Source organism: Macaca thibetana, chromosome 2 (assembly GCF_024542745.1).
Source record: "Macaca thibetana thibetana isolate TM-01 chromosome 2, ASM2454274v1, whole genome shotgun sequence".
Taxonomy (NCBI): Eukaryota; Metazoa; Chordata; class Mammalia; order Primates; family Cercopithecidae; genus Macaca; species Macaca thibetana.
This window is the reverse complement of record NC_065579.1, coordinates 194,196,589-194,214,057: the sequence shown is the minus strand read 5'-3', so window position 1 is coordinate 194,214,057 and position 17,469 is coordinate 194,196,589. Positions and strand designations below refer to the sequence as shown.

General features: G+C 40.3%; 1 protein-coding gene across 1 annotated transcript in view; it reads left to right on the top strand.

Moving 5' to 3' along the window:
- Nucleotides 1-17,469, top strand: part of ROBO2 (roundabout guidance receptor 2) — a 1,778,513-nt gene that overhangs the window by 21,892 nt on the left and 1,739,152 nt on the right. The gene's annotated exons all lie outside the window — the stretch shown is intronic.

Below are 17,469 nucleotides of genomic sequence, written 5' to 3'. Positions count from 1 at the left end.
AGGTGTATGTGTGTCTGTGTGTTGCTGTGTATTACAGCCTTTCTTTAATGGTTTTCTCTCTCTCTCTTTTGTTTTATTTTTATTTTTATTTTTTTGAGACGGAGTCTGGCTCTGTGGCCCAGGCTGGAGTGAGCGGCGCCATCTTGGCTCCCTGCAAGCTCCGCCCCCCGGGTTCCCGCCATTCTCCTGCCTCAGCCTCCCGAGGAGCTGGGACCACAGGCGCCGCCACCGCGCCCGGCTCATTTTTTTGGTATTTTCAGTAGAGACGGGGTTTCGCCGTGTTAGCCAGGATGGTCTCCATCTCCTGACCTCGCGATCCACCCGCCTCGGCCTCCCAAAGTGCCGGGATTACAGGCCTGAGCCACCGCGCCCGGCTTCTTTTTAAGTGAGCTCTGTCCTGGGCAAACCAGCATTTCAAAGGTACAAACTGTTTTTGCAAAGAGCGGGTATATACCTATCTATAGTGCAGACATTATGTCTGCTTATTTCTCTGTAAATAGATTTCGTTTTAACAACTACTTCACCGTCACAACATTTAATTCGAGTCAGTGAACTCTTACCCAGACGCTAGGCCTTGGCCAGGCCGCTGAGAACTGAGGCTCACACGCGTGTGGTGCCCGTTTCCTGTAACAGAGTGTGTCAGTCCCGGTGCTGCCCGAGTTCCTGCCGGGTCATAGTGACGACCCAGCCAAGTCCGTCCCCAGAGTTGGACTCTTTCTCTTTTTTCTTGTACACAGGGAGCTTCTTTTCCAAGAAGACTTGTTCCGATTGCTCCCAATCTCCATAGCTGATGATTATAGAAGGATCTTTGTACTTTCAATGTACCTTCAAAAATGAGATCTGGAGCTGGATAAGACGTGTGTGTGTGTGTGTGTGTGTGTGTGTGTGTGTGTGTGTTTTAGTAGACAAACTGTTCATTGAATAAGAAGCCTAGTTGACAGTATAAAGAGAGATTTAGAAGAACGGAATTATTTGGTTTAAGGAATTGTGAAGAAAGGTGCTATGCCATTAAAATTTTTCTCTACTTTTGTGTTAAATCTTAATTTTTTGCAGTATTTACTAACCTGCAGGAAACTGTCAAAATTGACTGTTGCTAAGTTCCATATTGCTTTGTAATTATTTTAGAACAAAACTTGGTTGATACCAAAGTACAATTTTTCCTCTAGCTTTTATACATTGAGACAGATTTTTTTCTCACCCTCCACATACCTATGGCTGGAAGACCAGGTGGTTGTTCTTGGTTCCCATTACAACTTCCAGACTGTCAATTTCCCCCATTCTTGCAAATTATACTGTTCCTTTGAAACTCAAACCCCTTGGAAAAATCGGCCATGCCCCTTTGGTACTGCCATTATCAGCAAACCTCCTTACCTCCTTCCTGGGCACTCTTATCTTTTTATTTTCTTTTTTCTTTTTCTTTTTTTTCTTTTCTTTTTTTTTGAGATGGAGTCTTGCTTTGTTGCCCAGGCTCGAGTGTAATGGTGTGATCTTGGCTCATTGCAACTTCCTCCTCCCGGTTTCAGAGGATTCTCCTGCCTTAGTCTCCTGAGTAACTGGGATTAAAGGTGCACGTCACCACACCCAGCTATTTTTTGTATTTTTAGTAGAGATGGGGTTTCACCATGTTGGCCAGGCTGGTCTCGAACTTCTAACCTCAGGTGATCCACCCACCTCAGCCTCCTAGAGTGTTGGGATTACAGGCATGAGCCACCGCACCTGGCCTCTTGTCATTTATTTAAGGCTTTAGATCTTTGCTCACTATCATCTTCAGGCAAGTTCAGCCATCATTTTAGTGGCTCAACATTCACATGAAAAGACTGTTAAAAACCTCTGTTCCCCATTTTTTGACATCTTTATTTCCATTACTTTTTTTCTTTCCCCCAGTTTATTGTCATCAAATCTGAAACATTCTCTATAAGGGTATGTACCACCAGGATCTAGATGCAAATACTCTGCCTCCTGGACATCACTCCTTGCTAGCTCATTGGCTCAGATATGTTCATTCCTACAATCCTTCATTTTTATTGAGACTCTTCTTAGGCCACAGCTATTGCTGCTCCCTCACAATCCATCAGTACTCTCTTGCCTTCAGTTTCCATGTTCAAATGCCATAGTTCATCTTTAGCACTCCCTTGCACCTACCCTGAGCTTCATTTTCCCGCTATTAATAGAACAATTTATTTGTTTGTGTTTCTCTTCCCAACTTTTAAATATTGATGTTTCTAAGGGTTCCATCCTAATTGCTCTTCTTTTCTCTCTACACACATACTGTCTCTAAGCTCTAAACACTGCTAAAGAGCTAATCATTTCCAGTTTTAGAGTTTGGCCCAGACCTTTGTTCTGGGAGTTGATGATTTACATGACAATAGCACTCGAATAACTCAGATATAACATGTCCTGGTTTCCCGTATGTCAGTAAGTGGCACTGCCAGCCATGCTAGAAGCTTATAAGTCCTTTTTGGTCCTTCCTCAATATTCTGACAATATCCAATTCAACATTCATTTAAAAAATATTTTGGTTCCAAATTATCTGTAATTTCCTCCACTTATTTTGATTTTCAATGTCCCCAGTCTAGCCAGATCCACATATTTTCTTACCTACTGTATTTTCCAAGGCTCATCCTTAGTCAACCTACTTTAATTCTTAATCTCCTACACTCTGTTAGCTACATAGAAACCAAAGTCATCTCTTAACATGTCTTTCAGTTTCCAACTCTCCCTACTTTTCTGGTGTATTTGGACTAAGACCTATGTTCCTCATCATTACTAATAAAGACCTGTACAGTTTCACATATCCTTCTCTTTCAGCCACATCTCACATTAGTCTTTCTTCCTTTTGTACTTCATCCAGATTCCTACTTTTCAGTTTTTCATTTCATCCAATTCATAGGTTTCTTCTAAATGCCAAGATCTTGCTCATATATTAGGGTCCTTGAACATAGTGGGGTTTTTTCCTAAAAGAAGAACCTTTCTGTATTGTATGAAAAGCTAGATCTTTTTATTCTCAGGTTTTAGCTTAAATATTATCACTTGAAAGAAGTAGTTAAAATCTGTATAATCCAAATTAATGTTTATTTTTTTCTTTTTCTTTTGAGACAGGGTCTTGCTCTGTCACCCAGGCTGGAGTGCAGTGGCTCAATCTTGGCTCACTGCAACCTCTGCCTCCTGGGTTCAAGCAGTTCTCCTTCCTCAGCCTCCTGAGCAGCTGGGACTACAAGCACGCGCTACTACACCTGGCTAACTTCTTAATTTTTAGTAGAGATGGGGTTTTGCCATGTTGATCAGCCTGGTCTCAAACTCCTGGCCTCAAACAATTCATCTGCCTTGGCCTCCCAGAGTGCTGGGATTATAGGCATGAGCCGACACGCCCGGCCCAAATTAAAATTTCTATATATGAAAATTGTATATATAAATCTTATATAATCCAAATTAAGATTATATCTGTTTAATGTTCCCTCCAACACCCTTGTTGTGTCTTCAGTCCCTTGCTTGACTTGGCATGTGAACACATTTTGTAATAATCTCCTCTCTTTGTTTAATTGGGTTTCTGTACCTGTCTTCGTCTTCAGAATTAAAACCCTAGGAGTACAGGACTGTGGCTTTCTTATTCACCACTGCAGCTTAGAAACGAATACAGCATCTGATACGTATTTGTTAAGGGAAGTGGTTAAATATAGACCACTAAGTCCAGTGAAGTCACAGTCTATTCACTTCATGTAATTTCCAAGAAACAAAGCTTTCTCCACCTATGTTAATGAATGAGATATGGGATCTAGTCTGCTGGAGATGGCTTAACTTTAAGTTCACTTGACAGAGTGTCAGTGGAAGTAGGAATGGTTTTACTCACTTAAATAATTTCATGGTGTTTAGGAGGAAAAATCACCCTGCTTGAGGGTTCTGTGGCTCCTATGGGCTCTCAAATGATTGGAAGAGTACTACCAAACCTGAGTTTTCAGGTCTCTTCGTTATATTCATTTAAACTTAGATATTGGGAACCTGCTCCCAATGGTTAACGTGGGTTCTTTCCTATTTCCTATGCGTCTCTGCTGTTTTGAGAAATAAAGGGAAAGAGTACGAGAGAGAAATTTAAAGCTGGGTGTCTGGGGGAGTCATCACACGTTGGCAGGTTCCGTGATGCTCCCCTAGCCGTAAAACCAGCAGGTTTTTATTAGCGATTTTCAAAAGGGGAGGGAGTGCAGGAATAAGGTGTGGGTCACAGAGATCATATACTTCACAAGGTAATAAAATATCATGAAGCAAGTGGAGGCAGGGAGAGATCATAGGACCACAGGATGGGGCGAAATTAAAATTGCTAATGAAGTTTCGGGCATGTATCATCATTGATAACATCTTATCAGGAGACAAGGTTTGAGAGCCGATAACCTGTCTGACCAAAATTTATTAGGCAGGAATTTCCTCCTAATAAGCCTGGGAGTGCTACAGGAGACCAGGGCTTATTTCATCCCTTCACTTAGACCATAAAAGGCGGCCGCCTTAAGGGGGCCATTCATAGACCTACCCTCAGGGCGCATTCTCTTTCTCGGGGATGTTCCTTGCTGAGAAAAAGAATTCAGAGATATTTCTCCTATTTGCATTTGAAAGAAGAGAAATATGGCTCTGTTCCGCCTGGCTCACTGGTGCAGTCAGGCTCCAAGTCTTATCTCCCTTGTTCCCTGAAGATTGCTGTTGCCCTGTTCTTTTTTCAAGGTGCCCACGTTTCATATTGTTCAAACACACATGCTCTACAAACAATTTGTGCAGTTAACGCAATCATCACAGGGTCCTGAGGCCACATATATCCTCCTCAGTTTACAAAGAAGATGACAGGATTAAGAGATTAAAGACAGGCATAGGAAATCACAAGGGTATTGATTGGGGAAGTGATAAGTGTCAATGAAATCTTCACAATTTATGTTCAGAGATTGCAGTGAAGACAGGCGTAAGAAATTATAAAAGTATTAATTTGGGGACTAATAAATGTCCATGAAAGACTCACAATTTGTGTTCTTCTGCCGCGGCTTCAGTCGGTCCCTCCATTCGGGGTCCCTGACTTCCCACAACATCTCTCCCTTTTTATATGAATATGCCATGGCGATGAAGGCTTGTTCATTCTCTCGATTTTGACACAGGATTCTTTGGTCCAGCACACTAAAAACAAGCCGATTAAACAGGGAAACACAATTCCAAAATTTACTACAGTGGAGCCCCCAGTAGACTTGATCCAAGTCATGGGGTTCAATCCGTAAAGATTTTCTGCCACCTGATCTAACGCCTCAGCTCCAGGCACAATGGATAAATGAGCTTGAGAGGCTTCAAAAATTTGTTTCTTTAATTTAGTTATGTCCAGTGATAAATTATCTTCCCTACCCAGAAGGTGTCCTTTGACCGTTTACTATGAATGATCAGTCTCGTTATAGGAATACGGGGTGATACAGAAATCAGAGGTATTCCAGTCGCACTGCATTTGCATGCGATGTTGGGGACTCACTACCCGATCTCCAAGCCAAGTAACAGACTGTCTTAAGTCATTAATTTGATTAGCCAATTTTTGATCAATGGCTTGTTGAGAATTCCACATTTGGGTGGAATTGGCTTGCCAATCATTAACAAAATGAACCATTTAAATAGATTGATGTAACACCATTCTGGCAGTGGTGGCCAGTGCAGTGACTGTAATTAGGCCCATGATCACAGTGATTAAAGTGAAAACAAATCTCTTAGATCTTTTTAGAATTTGCTGTAGCACTTCATTAATTAAATGTATTGAGGGGGACGATTCCCAGGGTCTGGGCAAAGTTACTGGAATCCAGATTCCTTCTCGAGCTCGAACCAACATTACACTTTTCCTGGAGTCAAAATGGGAGTTAATACAAGTGTACAAATGACAATTAATGCATTGGATGGTTTGATTGTTCATCCAAATTTTTATATTTTCCACTGACAGCATGTAAGGAGGCTTAACACAGCTCTGTATGGAAACAGTCAGGTTGGAGGTAAGTAAAGCAGAATGTCTGGATCTACACTGATACTGAGAGACGGGGGTGGTAGCGGGGACAACAGACAGAATAGTTTCCCCTTCCCATACTCACAGTCCAGACATGGCAATAGCCGATTTCCAAAGTTCTGGGTGTTCTGGGCTCAGAATGGGGAATATCATACAAGGCCTCGACGGGGTAATGCTTTTATCTTCCCATTTTAAGGGAAAGAATGAGCTGAACCTCCTATGCACAGTAGAATGATGATTCTCCTTTTCCCGATAAGAAATAAAATAAGTAGCCTACAGGCATTGCCTTCCGCCAGAGGAGCAATTGTTTTTTAAATAGTCCTTTGGTGCCCAGTCTGTTACTAAACCATATGAGTCATTTTTAAATATTACTGCATGTGAGTTAACACAATCTTCCCAAAGTAAAGTTTTAGATGGGCCCTCAAAATTTTTAGGGCATGGTTTTGCTGCAGGTTTGTATTGAAAGTATGGGGCATCTCCCATTACTCCCCCTTTCATTCGTTTTAAAGGAGAAAGGGAGAGGCCAAATGTACCAGTTCCTCTGTAGCTGATCTCTCTGGAAGATAAGCGACCCAGACTTGAGTTTCTAGATGGATACAACCAGGTGCATGTCCGAGGCACAGAGGCGGGCGTTTATAACCCGTGATAACATTAAATGCAGTGCGTTCTTCTCCTGGTCGAGCAGGGCAATGGTCATCTGTAGCTCCAGAATCCACACACTATATCGTTAGTGTAGATTTCCGCGGGAGCGTCCATCCAGGTGAGAGGTCGAGTAAGTGGAGGGAAAGGCACATAAGCCCAATAAGAATAATTATGTGTAGCAGGTAAATCAGTGTGAGAGGAAACTGGTGAGACAGAAAGTATAACGAGGAGAATCATTAAATAAAACCCATTGTAAGCGAGATTGAGTGCTGAAGGAGGAAGAGAAAAACAGGGATGTTATTTTCAGGCTAATAGAAATGGCGAGATTTTTAGGTTTGTAAGGAGAAAAAGAAAGGTAATTAGAAGTGGAATTAGTTAGATGGGTCTCCGTTGGCATCAGAGAGGATTGAATCAGACCCATGTGCCAGCTTCTAGGGAGTTGGCACAGATCTCACCACGTCTGAGGGCAGTCTCTGACACAGATCTCACCACGTCTGAGGCAGTCTCTGGCACAGATCTCACCACGTCTGAGGCAGTCTCTGGCACAGATCTCACCACGTCTGAGGGCAGTCTCTGGCACAGATCTCACCACGTCTGAGGGCAGTCTCTGGCACAGATCTCACCACGTCTGAGGCAGTCTCTGACACAGATCTCACCACGTCTGAGGCAGTCTCTGACACAGATCTCACCACGTCTGAGGCAGTCTCTGACACAGATCTCACCACGTCTGAGGGCAGTCTCTGGCACAGATCTCACCACGTCTGAGGCAGTCTCTGACACAGATCTCACCACGTCTGAGGCAGTCTCTGACACAGATCTCACCACGTCTGAGGCAGTCTCTGACACAGATCTCACCACGTCTGAGGGCAGTCTCTGGCACAGATCTGACCACGTCTGAGGGCAGTCTCTGGACACAGATCTGACCACGTCTGAGGCAGTCTCTGGCACAGATCTGACCACGTCTGAGAGTCTCTGACACACCACGTCTGAGGCAGTCTCTGGCAGACACGTCTGAGGCATGGCACAGATCCACCACGTCTGAGGGCAGTCTCTGGCACAGATCTGACCACGTCTGAGGGCAGTCTCTGGCACAGATCTCACCACGTCTGAGGCAGTCTCTGGCACAGATCTCACCACGTCTGAGGCAGTCTCTGGCACAGATCTGACCACGTCTGAGGCAGTCTCTGACACAGATCTCACCACGTCTGAGGCAGTCTCTGGCACAGATCTCACCACGTCTGAGGCAGTCTCTGGCACAGATCTCACCACGTCTGAGGCAGTCTCTGGCACAGACGTCTTCCTCTGTGGTTTTCTTTGGATGATCTCCTGGTGAAACACAAGCATATCCTCTTTCCCACATTAAGTAGAATCAGAGATAATATTTAAAGGTTTGGGGAAATCCTGTAAGACAGTAATCACAGCAATTAGCTCTGTCTTTGGAGCAGAAGTAGAAGAGGTAGAAATAAGCTTGTCTGTAGGACCTGCATAGCCAGCATTTCCATTGCTGGAGCCATCGGTGAAAAGTGTAACAGCCTCAGGAATGGGCTGATCTTTGGTTAATCGAGGGACCACCCAAGACGACATTTTTATAAAATCAAACAATTTGTTTTTTGGATAATGATTGTCAGTAACACCAATAAAATCAACCAAGTGAATTTGCCACAGTACTGAATGTTGAAAGGCAGCTTGAACTTCGAGCTGATTTAAAGGAATTACAACAAGCTGCAGGCTTCTGATTATTGATAGATGGTGCAGTAAAAGCAAATTTTTCATAATCTGATTTATGTAAAGCAATATGAAAAAAGAATCTTTAAGATAAAAAACTATGAGAGGCCAATTTTTAGGTATTAAAGCAGGGGCAGGCATGCCAGGTTGGACGGCTCCTATAGGTTTAATTACACCGTTAATGGCCCTTAAATCGGTTACCATCCGCCACTTGCCTGATTTCTTTTTTACTAGAAATACGGGAGAATTCCAGGGGGAAAGAGAGGGTTCCACATTTTTAAGTTGTAACTGTTCAGAAACCAATTGAGTTAAAGCCTCCAGTTTTTCTTTAGAAAGCGGCCACTGCTGAACCCAGACAGGTGTGTCAGATTTCCACTGTAAAGGGAGAGGATCAGGAGGCATGGCAGCGGCCGCACTGAAAAGGATAACCCAAACCTGCCCTGTTTTCTTTTATAGTAACTGGAAGGGGTTTAGTAATCACTTCATGCTTTGGACCGAGACCAGGCCCGGAAACAAACCCCATGTTTTCCATCATACGCTGACTGGGAGCACCATAAGAGTTATGTGGAATATAAATTTCAGCCTAAGGATCTACTAGGCCCTCAAAACTTTTTTCCTTGAATGTATACGGTGCAGGTGGCCCATTTGTTTAGAAATCACATTAATCCAAGAAGCGACCTTTTCACCTCCAGGGCCCATCCCAGGGCCACGTGTCTTATCTCCTTTGTTTAAAATGATTTTAGGTAGTAAAAGCAATTGAGCTTGTTTAACAGTAGTAAAAGAAACAGGAGCTTGGCCTGGGGCACGTAAGTATCAGAGAAACTGTGGGAACCTGTGAGCTAAGCCTGAGTAACTAGAATGCCGTTAGTCCGATTTAGCTGAGCTTGCAAACGAGCCTCTTCTGACCATCAGGTACGAAATTGTAAATGCTGAGATGGGGTCAGAGCAGCTTTTGCAAAAAGGCCTCAGTCTAAATGAAGCAAAGTGACCTCAGTACAAAAAGTTTGTAATAACATTTTAACGTAAGGAGAAGTAGGGCCATACTAAGTACAAGCATCCTTAAATTCTTTTTAAAAAGTAAGATTGAGTGGCGCATACCGACGCAGAGTGGTTGAGGGTGTGAGAAAGGAGAATTGAAGGAGTAGAAGAAGCACAAGTATACTGGTGATTACTGGCGTTCGTGTGTGGAGAAGGATACAGAGAAGCAGGCTGAGTGGATGGCAGTGTGACCAGTTGAGGAACCGAAATGACAGGAGGATGAGGGGCTGAAGTGGAAGGAGGAGGGCCTGCAGCGTTACAGGTAAATTTTAGTTTGGTCCCGGAGCCATTAGGTGACACCCAGAGGCAAATGCTGCAAAGCTTTGAAGAGGGAAAAATTAACATATCTATGGTCCTGGACTGTGTGAGTCGCAGCAGCAGGAGTTTCAAGTACTGGCTCTTCTCTTCGTGAAAAAAAGTAAGATAAGTAGGGGGTAACGTTAAGTCAAATTTACCAGAGTTAGACATTGAATTTTCAGTATCATTAGGTGGGGGAGGAGCAGCTGAATGGAGAGGCTGATCAGATAACGAAGGCCTTGCGGGAGAGAAAAGTTGAGGAGGTATTAGGACGGCACGCACCAAGGCCCAAGCATCCCAAACAGTGACAGGAACATAATTCCCTGTTGAGACCAGTTCCTGGAATGTTGCAACAAGATCCCATACATTTACATATACAGTTCCTTTTTCAGGAAACCAAGGACAGTATTTTTCCACCGCCCTGAATAGAGTGACCATGCTCTACAAACAATTTGTGCAGTTAATGCAATCATCACAGGGTCCTGAGGCGACATATATTCTCCTCAGTTTACAAAGAAGATGACGGGATTAAGAGATTAAAGACAGGCATAGGAAGTCACAAGGGTATTGACTGGGGAAGTGATAAGTGTCCATGAAATCTTCAGAATTTATGTTCAGAGATTGCAGTAAAGACAGGCATAAGAAATTATAAAAGAATTAATTTGGGGACTAATAAATGTCCATGAAATCTTCACAATTTATGTTCTTCTGTCACGGCTTCAGCCGGTCCCCTGTTCAGGGTCCCTGACTTCCTGTAACACTTAGACATAGATGATTTGTCATTAAGTTGTTTTTCACTGAAAAGTCAGTCTGAATATAGAGCCTTGTTTCATTCAGATCAGAAAAACTGGGTTACTCTGAAATCTGTTTATCTATAATTTTTAAGTAAGTACAATTTTATAAACCAGTTATTCCTAACTTGAGAGGCCTGGAGGATTTACTGCAATGTGTATTTCAGGGCCACATCTGCAGAAGTTTTGATACAACATTTCCTTACTAATACCCGTGACAGTACGTTTTAGAGGCATCCTGTGTTTTCAGAAGCAGAACGTTTATGCACTACACTTTGGGAAAGATGTGCATGTTATGTTACCATTTAAAGATGTCTGGTTCTTGTGGGGCAAATTGGCAAATGATTTCTCTGAACTAACAGCATTGTGGAATTTTACTACTTTAGGGTTTTCAGGAATCTTAGAGCTGTTTTCATTTGAACCTTGAAGACATTAATTTGTCACAGAAATTAAATGGGGTCAAAATTTATATTTCCAACCCATGTCTGTGCTCTTCATTCTAAAGCATGATGGCCTAGAGTCATATTTTAGCCTCTAAGTTTTATCTTATTAAAAAAATAAAATAAATTGTAAATACATACATGTATTATATCTATATATACAATTTATATACATTACAATATTAATTTGAATTACACAGGACTTTGGACATCACTATTAAAGCCCAGGTACAGTTCAGACTGAGATAAGCCCTACCTGTGAGAATTTACTAAGGTCAAAAAGACTCCTTTTAATAGTGACTCAGTGGCACCTAGTCTAAGGACAAAGGCTCCAGTATATATCTTACTCTAAGTTATTACTGAATGTAAGTCATGTGATGGCTTCTAATGAAAATTTTCCATTGAAAAAAATCAATGTTAATAACTGGAACTCGAGAGCTGTAATGGGCTCTGCTGTGTTTTTCTGGCTTAGATTGTGTGCTGTAATATGCTAAGAACAGGAATTGATGACCTGTGAGCTGTGGTCACTTCCTGATCTCATTTGATTCTTTGGTCTTTAGTTTTAAAAGGGTGATCAGAGAGGTTGCTTTAGAATGGAGAAGTTGAACAAAAGGACCATCAACCTGCAGGCTCACTGGCACAGCCCAAGTTTCGCTGGACAAGCGTTTCAGTAAAGAGGACTATTGCCAACAGCAACACTTGCAAGAAGCTTTGTTCCAGAGAGGAATTTTTTTTTAAAGAAGCTGCTAGAAAAACTGACACTAGAAGCTAACTAGAGTCACTCTTTCTAGATAACGATGAAATAGCAAGTCTGAAGGCATTACTTACCTAGATATAGAAATGGACTTTATTTAAGAACCAACTTTATACATACATAATATACCTAGGCTTGTTGGTCAAGTTGGCTGGCTGGGGAAGAATAAAACTAGAAGATCCACATGAGGAGTGGAACCATTCCGGGAGGGCAGACAGATTTCTGATGCTGGCCACAGATCGAACCCAGAGATGCTTTGTAATTGAAGTGGTTCTAATACCTGGAAGCTTCGATTTGCTCTTATAATGTGTTCTAAAGCCACTGAATTCAGGACTGTGCTTCCTAGTTGGTACCTGTAGATGTAATGCATCTCTCAAACTGTGGTGGTATTTCTCTAGGCTCTGTCGGACAGAACAACTATCTGGAGATAGGCTGTGGAGCCTCTGGACTCCACAACACATTTCACAGCACTGTTTACTCCAAAACGCTTGCCTAATCAAACTAATGTAGCTGTTGGGTAAGACAAGAAGTAATACGTGAACATTCTTTTTTTTTTTTTTTTTTTTTAATTTATTTATTATTATTATACTTTAAGTTGTAGGGTACATGTGCATAACGTGCAGGTTTGTTACATATGTATACTTGTGCCATGTTGCTGTGCTGCACCCATCAACTCGTCATTTACATCAGGTATAACTCCCAATGCAATCCCTCCCCCCTCCCCCCTCCCCATGATAGGCCCTGGTGTGTGATGTTCCCCTTCCTGAGTCCAAGTGATCTCATTGTTCAGTTCCCACCTATGAGTGAGAACATGCGGTGTTTGGTTTTCTGTTCTTGTGATAGTTTGCTAAGAATGATGGTTTCCAGCTGCATCCATGTCCCTACAAAGGACACAAACTCATCCTTTTTTATGGCTGCATAGTATTCCATGGTGTATATGTGCCACATTTTCTTAATCCAATCTGTCACTGATGGACATTTGGGTTGATTCCAAGTCTTTGCTATTGTGAATAGTGCTGCAATAAACATACGTGTGCATGTGTCTTTATAGCAGCATAATTTATAATCCTTTGGGTATATCCCCAGTAATGGGATGGCTGGGTCATATGGTACATCTAGTTCTAGATCCTTGAGGAATCGCCATACTGTTTTCCATAATGGTTGAACTAGTTTACAATCCCACCAACAGTGTAAAAGTGTTCCTATTTCTCCACATCCTCTCCAACACCTGTTGTTTCCTGACTTTTTAATGATCGCCATTCTAACTGGTGTGAGATGGTATCTCATTGTGGTTTTGATTTGCATTTCTCTGATGGCCAGTGATGATGAGCATTTTTTCATGTGTCTGTTGGCTGTATGAATGTCTTCTTTTGAGAAATGTCTGTTCATATCCTTTGCCCACTTTTTGATGGGGTTGTTTGTTTTTTTCTTGTAAATTTGTTTGAGTTCTTTGTAGGTTCTGGATATTAGCCCTTTGTCAGATGAGTAGATTGCAAAAATTTTCTCCCATTCTGTAGGTTGCCTGTTCACTCTGATGGTAGTTTCTTTTGCTGTGCAGAAGCTCTTTAGTTTAATTAGATCCCATTTGTCAATTTTGGCTTTTGCTGCTGTTGCTTTTGGTGTTTTAGACATGAAGTCTTTGCCCATGCCTATGTCCTGAATGGTACTACCTAGGTTTTCCTCTAGGATTTTTATGGTATTAGGTCTAACATTTAAGTCTCTAATCCATCTTGAATCAATTTTCGTATAAGGAGTAAGGAAAGGATCCAGTTTCAGCTTTCTACTTATGGCTAGCCAATTTTCCCAGCACCATTTATTAAATAGGGAATCCTTTCCCCATTTCTTGTTTCTCTCAGGTTTGTCAAAGATCAGATGGCTGTAGATGTGTGGTATTATCTCTGAGGACTCTGTTCTGTTCCATTGGTCTATATCTCTGTTTTGGTACCAGTACCATGCTGTTTTGGTTACTGTAGCCTTGTAGTATGGTTTGAAGTCAGGTAGCGTGATGCCTCCAGCTTTACGTGAATATTCTTAAAGTCTGTTCTCTTTTGCCTTGTGACCTTAAACATTTGAAAGAGCAAGATGAACACTATTGAATGGAAGTCTGTTTCCATAGTCATAGCCAATCTGAAAGCCTAAGTTTTACCTCACTGTTCGCTGCATAGCCAATCTATTTTATGGGCAGAAGAGCACAATGGGCTCAACTATGCAGGCTTTAGGAGTTATTTTAATCTTTAAAGAGCAATAGATACAAGTGAAAGTACATACATAAAGTAGGTATTTAGTATTTAATTTTTATTCTCATATGCATGAAAAGGGTGTTCCAAAACAAGATTAGAGAAGTCCATGGCATGTCTTTGTGGTTAATGTTACTTTATTTATTGGTTCATCTACCGTGCTTCTTATAAGTTACTTGTTTTTTCTTTCATGGAAAAATTGTTTTAAATGAATTGATTTTACTTTTCATCAGCACAATTGTTGACTAATACCAAAGTTAGTTAGGAGGTTATGGTTTTTATATTTATAGAATGGCAGGGACAGCATTTAGATAATACATCATAGTAACTTGGCATTTATGAAATATTAGTTTTCCATAAACGTCAACTCAGAGAGGAAGGTTACATTTTTTTAAATTATAATAATATTTTGAAAGCCATCTGTCCTTTAAAATGCTGCTAAAATATATGTTGGAACTGGTGTTTTATATGCCAATACTTCCTGAAGAGTGTTTTGAGATTTTTTTCAAATACTGCCTCAGTTCTAGATAAAATAGTAAAAATTATGCCTTTACAATGACTACTGAATGTAGATGAGAAGAAGTTAAGGAAATATTACATAAAAATAAATTTGCAAAAGTAATTTACTGAAGGATTATTTATAATTTGATGGGTGGATCTGGATATTTTGATACTAAGTAAAAATATTTCCACTATAATTATAAGGGAACAAAGCTCTGCAAGTAGTAGTTAAAAGAATGTGTATAGGCCGAGCACGGTGGCTCATGCCTACAATGTTAGCACTTTGGGAGGCTGAGGCGGGCAGATCACCTGAGGTCAGGAGTTCAAGACCAGCATGGCCACCATGGTGAAACACTGTCTACTAAAAATACAAAAATTAGCCAGGCATAGTGGTGCGTGCCTGTAATCTCAGTTACTTGGGAGGCTGAGGCAGGAGAATTGCTTGAACCCAGGAAGCGGAAGTTGCAGTGAGCAGAGATTGCACCACTGCACTCTAGACTGGGTGACAGAGAAAGACTCTGTCTCAAAACAAAGCAAAATAAAAAGAATGTGTGTACACACACACTACGTGCACATCCACATGTATCACTAACGTTGGTTTTTGGCAACAACTTCCCATCTTACACACTGTCCACTAATCAGTTAATCTGGCACCACTGTTGTTCTTTTGTAACATTCGTCATTTTTTCTTCGATGTAAAATTATTAATAATTCAAATGTGTATTGGTGTGGCGGTTGAGATTTGCCCTGGATACCCCAATTCATTCACAAAACATTCCAAGTTTTGAGTTAAGTGGTACTCTAATTATATCAGTCATTTAAACCTCAAAAGAGATTCATTATGTACACAAAATTAATGTGTAATTAAATTTATGAGTAAAATTAATTGAAGAAATCAGAAACACAAGGTGGCTCACACCTATAATCTCGTTGTTTTCGGAAGTCTAGGTGGGAGGATCCCTTGACCTTAGGAGTTTGAGACCAGCCAGGCAACACAGTGGGATCCCATCTCTATAAAAAATTAGCCCGGTGTGGTGGTGTGTGCCTGTAGTCCAAGCTACTTGAGAGGCCGAGGCAAAAGTATCGCTTGGGCCTAAGAGTTGGAGTCTGCAGTGAGCTGTGATCACGCCACTGCACTCCAGCCAGAGCGACAGAGGGAGACTTTAAACATACATAAATAAATAAATAATCACAAAACACTCAAAATTCCAAATCCAGATACATAAACCACAGGAATACTTATGTAAACACATGTTATACATATATATAGGTATGATAAAATACACTTCTGTGTTCAACTTGTGAAAGGTTGATGATTTTAGAAACAAGCTAGTAATTCTATTGCCTTATGCTCTAATGATTTCAATTTGAAGATGTTTATTTGGGATCAAATACATGAGGCTCCGTACACAAGACATCTTTTTTTTTCCCTCTTCTCAGCATCATTTTTTGGCTGATTATTGGACTACAATTGGGAGATCTAGAACTAAATTCCTGCTTAGTGTTTACTTGTTCAGAGCATAGGCTTTGAAATCGTCCTGTTTTGCCTCAGTCTCCACAACAGTACCTACTAACCTCACAACTAGGGGATCCTGTAGCATTTCTCTAAGCCTTGTTTTTCTTAGCTGTGAAGTGGTAAATTTTGAAAGTGCTCTGTTCATAGGATTTCTGTGAAAACTATATTGGGTAAAGAATGTAAGGCATTTAGCATAGTAAAATAACTTGGATTACAGTAACTTTTCATGGAGTGTTTATTAGTACTTAACCTGTCATTGTCATCAAAATTCTGTTTTTACATATTAACTCAGAAATGTCATTGTAACCTTCTTAACTCATTTGGTCATTTAAAATGGGGAGGTTGAGTTAGGTGTTTCTTAAATTTCTCTTTAGCTCTGATACTATGAGTCTGAAATTAAGTAATGCAAAGTCGGTAATTAAATCCTCCCCTTTTCTGATGTAGGAGAAAGGGAGAAAGAAAACTTGTGGCTGGCTGGATTCCCTTGCAAATTTATTAGAATTGTAATTATGTCGCATTTTGAATAAAGGGTTAATTCTGGAAATCATTAAGTTTACTTTTCTTAACTCCATATGTTGTCAACTGTGGAAAAATTGGGATTTAGGAGTAACCTCTGATTTAAAATTCCACCTGCTAACCATTTAAATTATAGTCTTGTAATTTCCTAACTTTGGTCTTGAAGGTGTTTATCATTCTTATGCATTATTATACTGTGTTATCTATTTATGCAACATAAAATGTATAGTTTTAACTATTGTACATGTTTACATATGGAAGGTATAGTTTTAGACTTATCGTTATTTAATTTGCTAGTTTTGCTTCACTATTTATTTTTGACACTTATCCATATTAGTACATGCAACTCAAGTTTATTCTTTTGAGCTATTGTGTATCATTCAGATGTATGAATAAATAAATGCTTTGGTGGACATTTAAGTATTTTCATGTATCAATATGAAAAGCAGTTTCAAAATGAACATTCAAATATACATTGTCATATATATGTATAATATTTGAATATATGAAAGTTCCTGTGGGTTATGTATCTGAAATCAAAATTACAAGTGTTTTGTAACTTCTATAATTAATTTTACTCTCAATTTTAAGTAAACAAGATTAGTTTTTGCACATGATGAATCTCTTTATTCAGTTAAAATTACCGACATTATTAGAATACCACTTAACACTTGAGATTATTTTCAAGGGTATTTATGCTAAACTTACATAAATGTGTTGAAAAGTCCTTTTGTATATATGTAGAGACTACATGGTATATTACATTCATTAATTTGCCTAAGTATTAAGTTATACTTAAGTAGTGTCCATACACAATTTTTTTGCTTGGCTGAACTCCAATGTATATATTGGGAGCACTTTTTAACTTTCATAGGTTACATGGCCTGTTTTGGAAAATGATATTAAAAATGTAATTCAGATGAATGCTTAGAATAAAGGTTAAAGATGAATGAGCTTTCATATTAATCATCAATATGACAATCCAAAGGGAAGCAAATGTACCTCCTT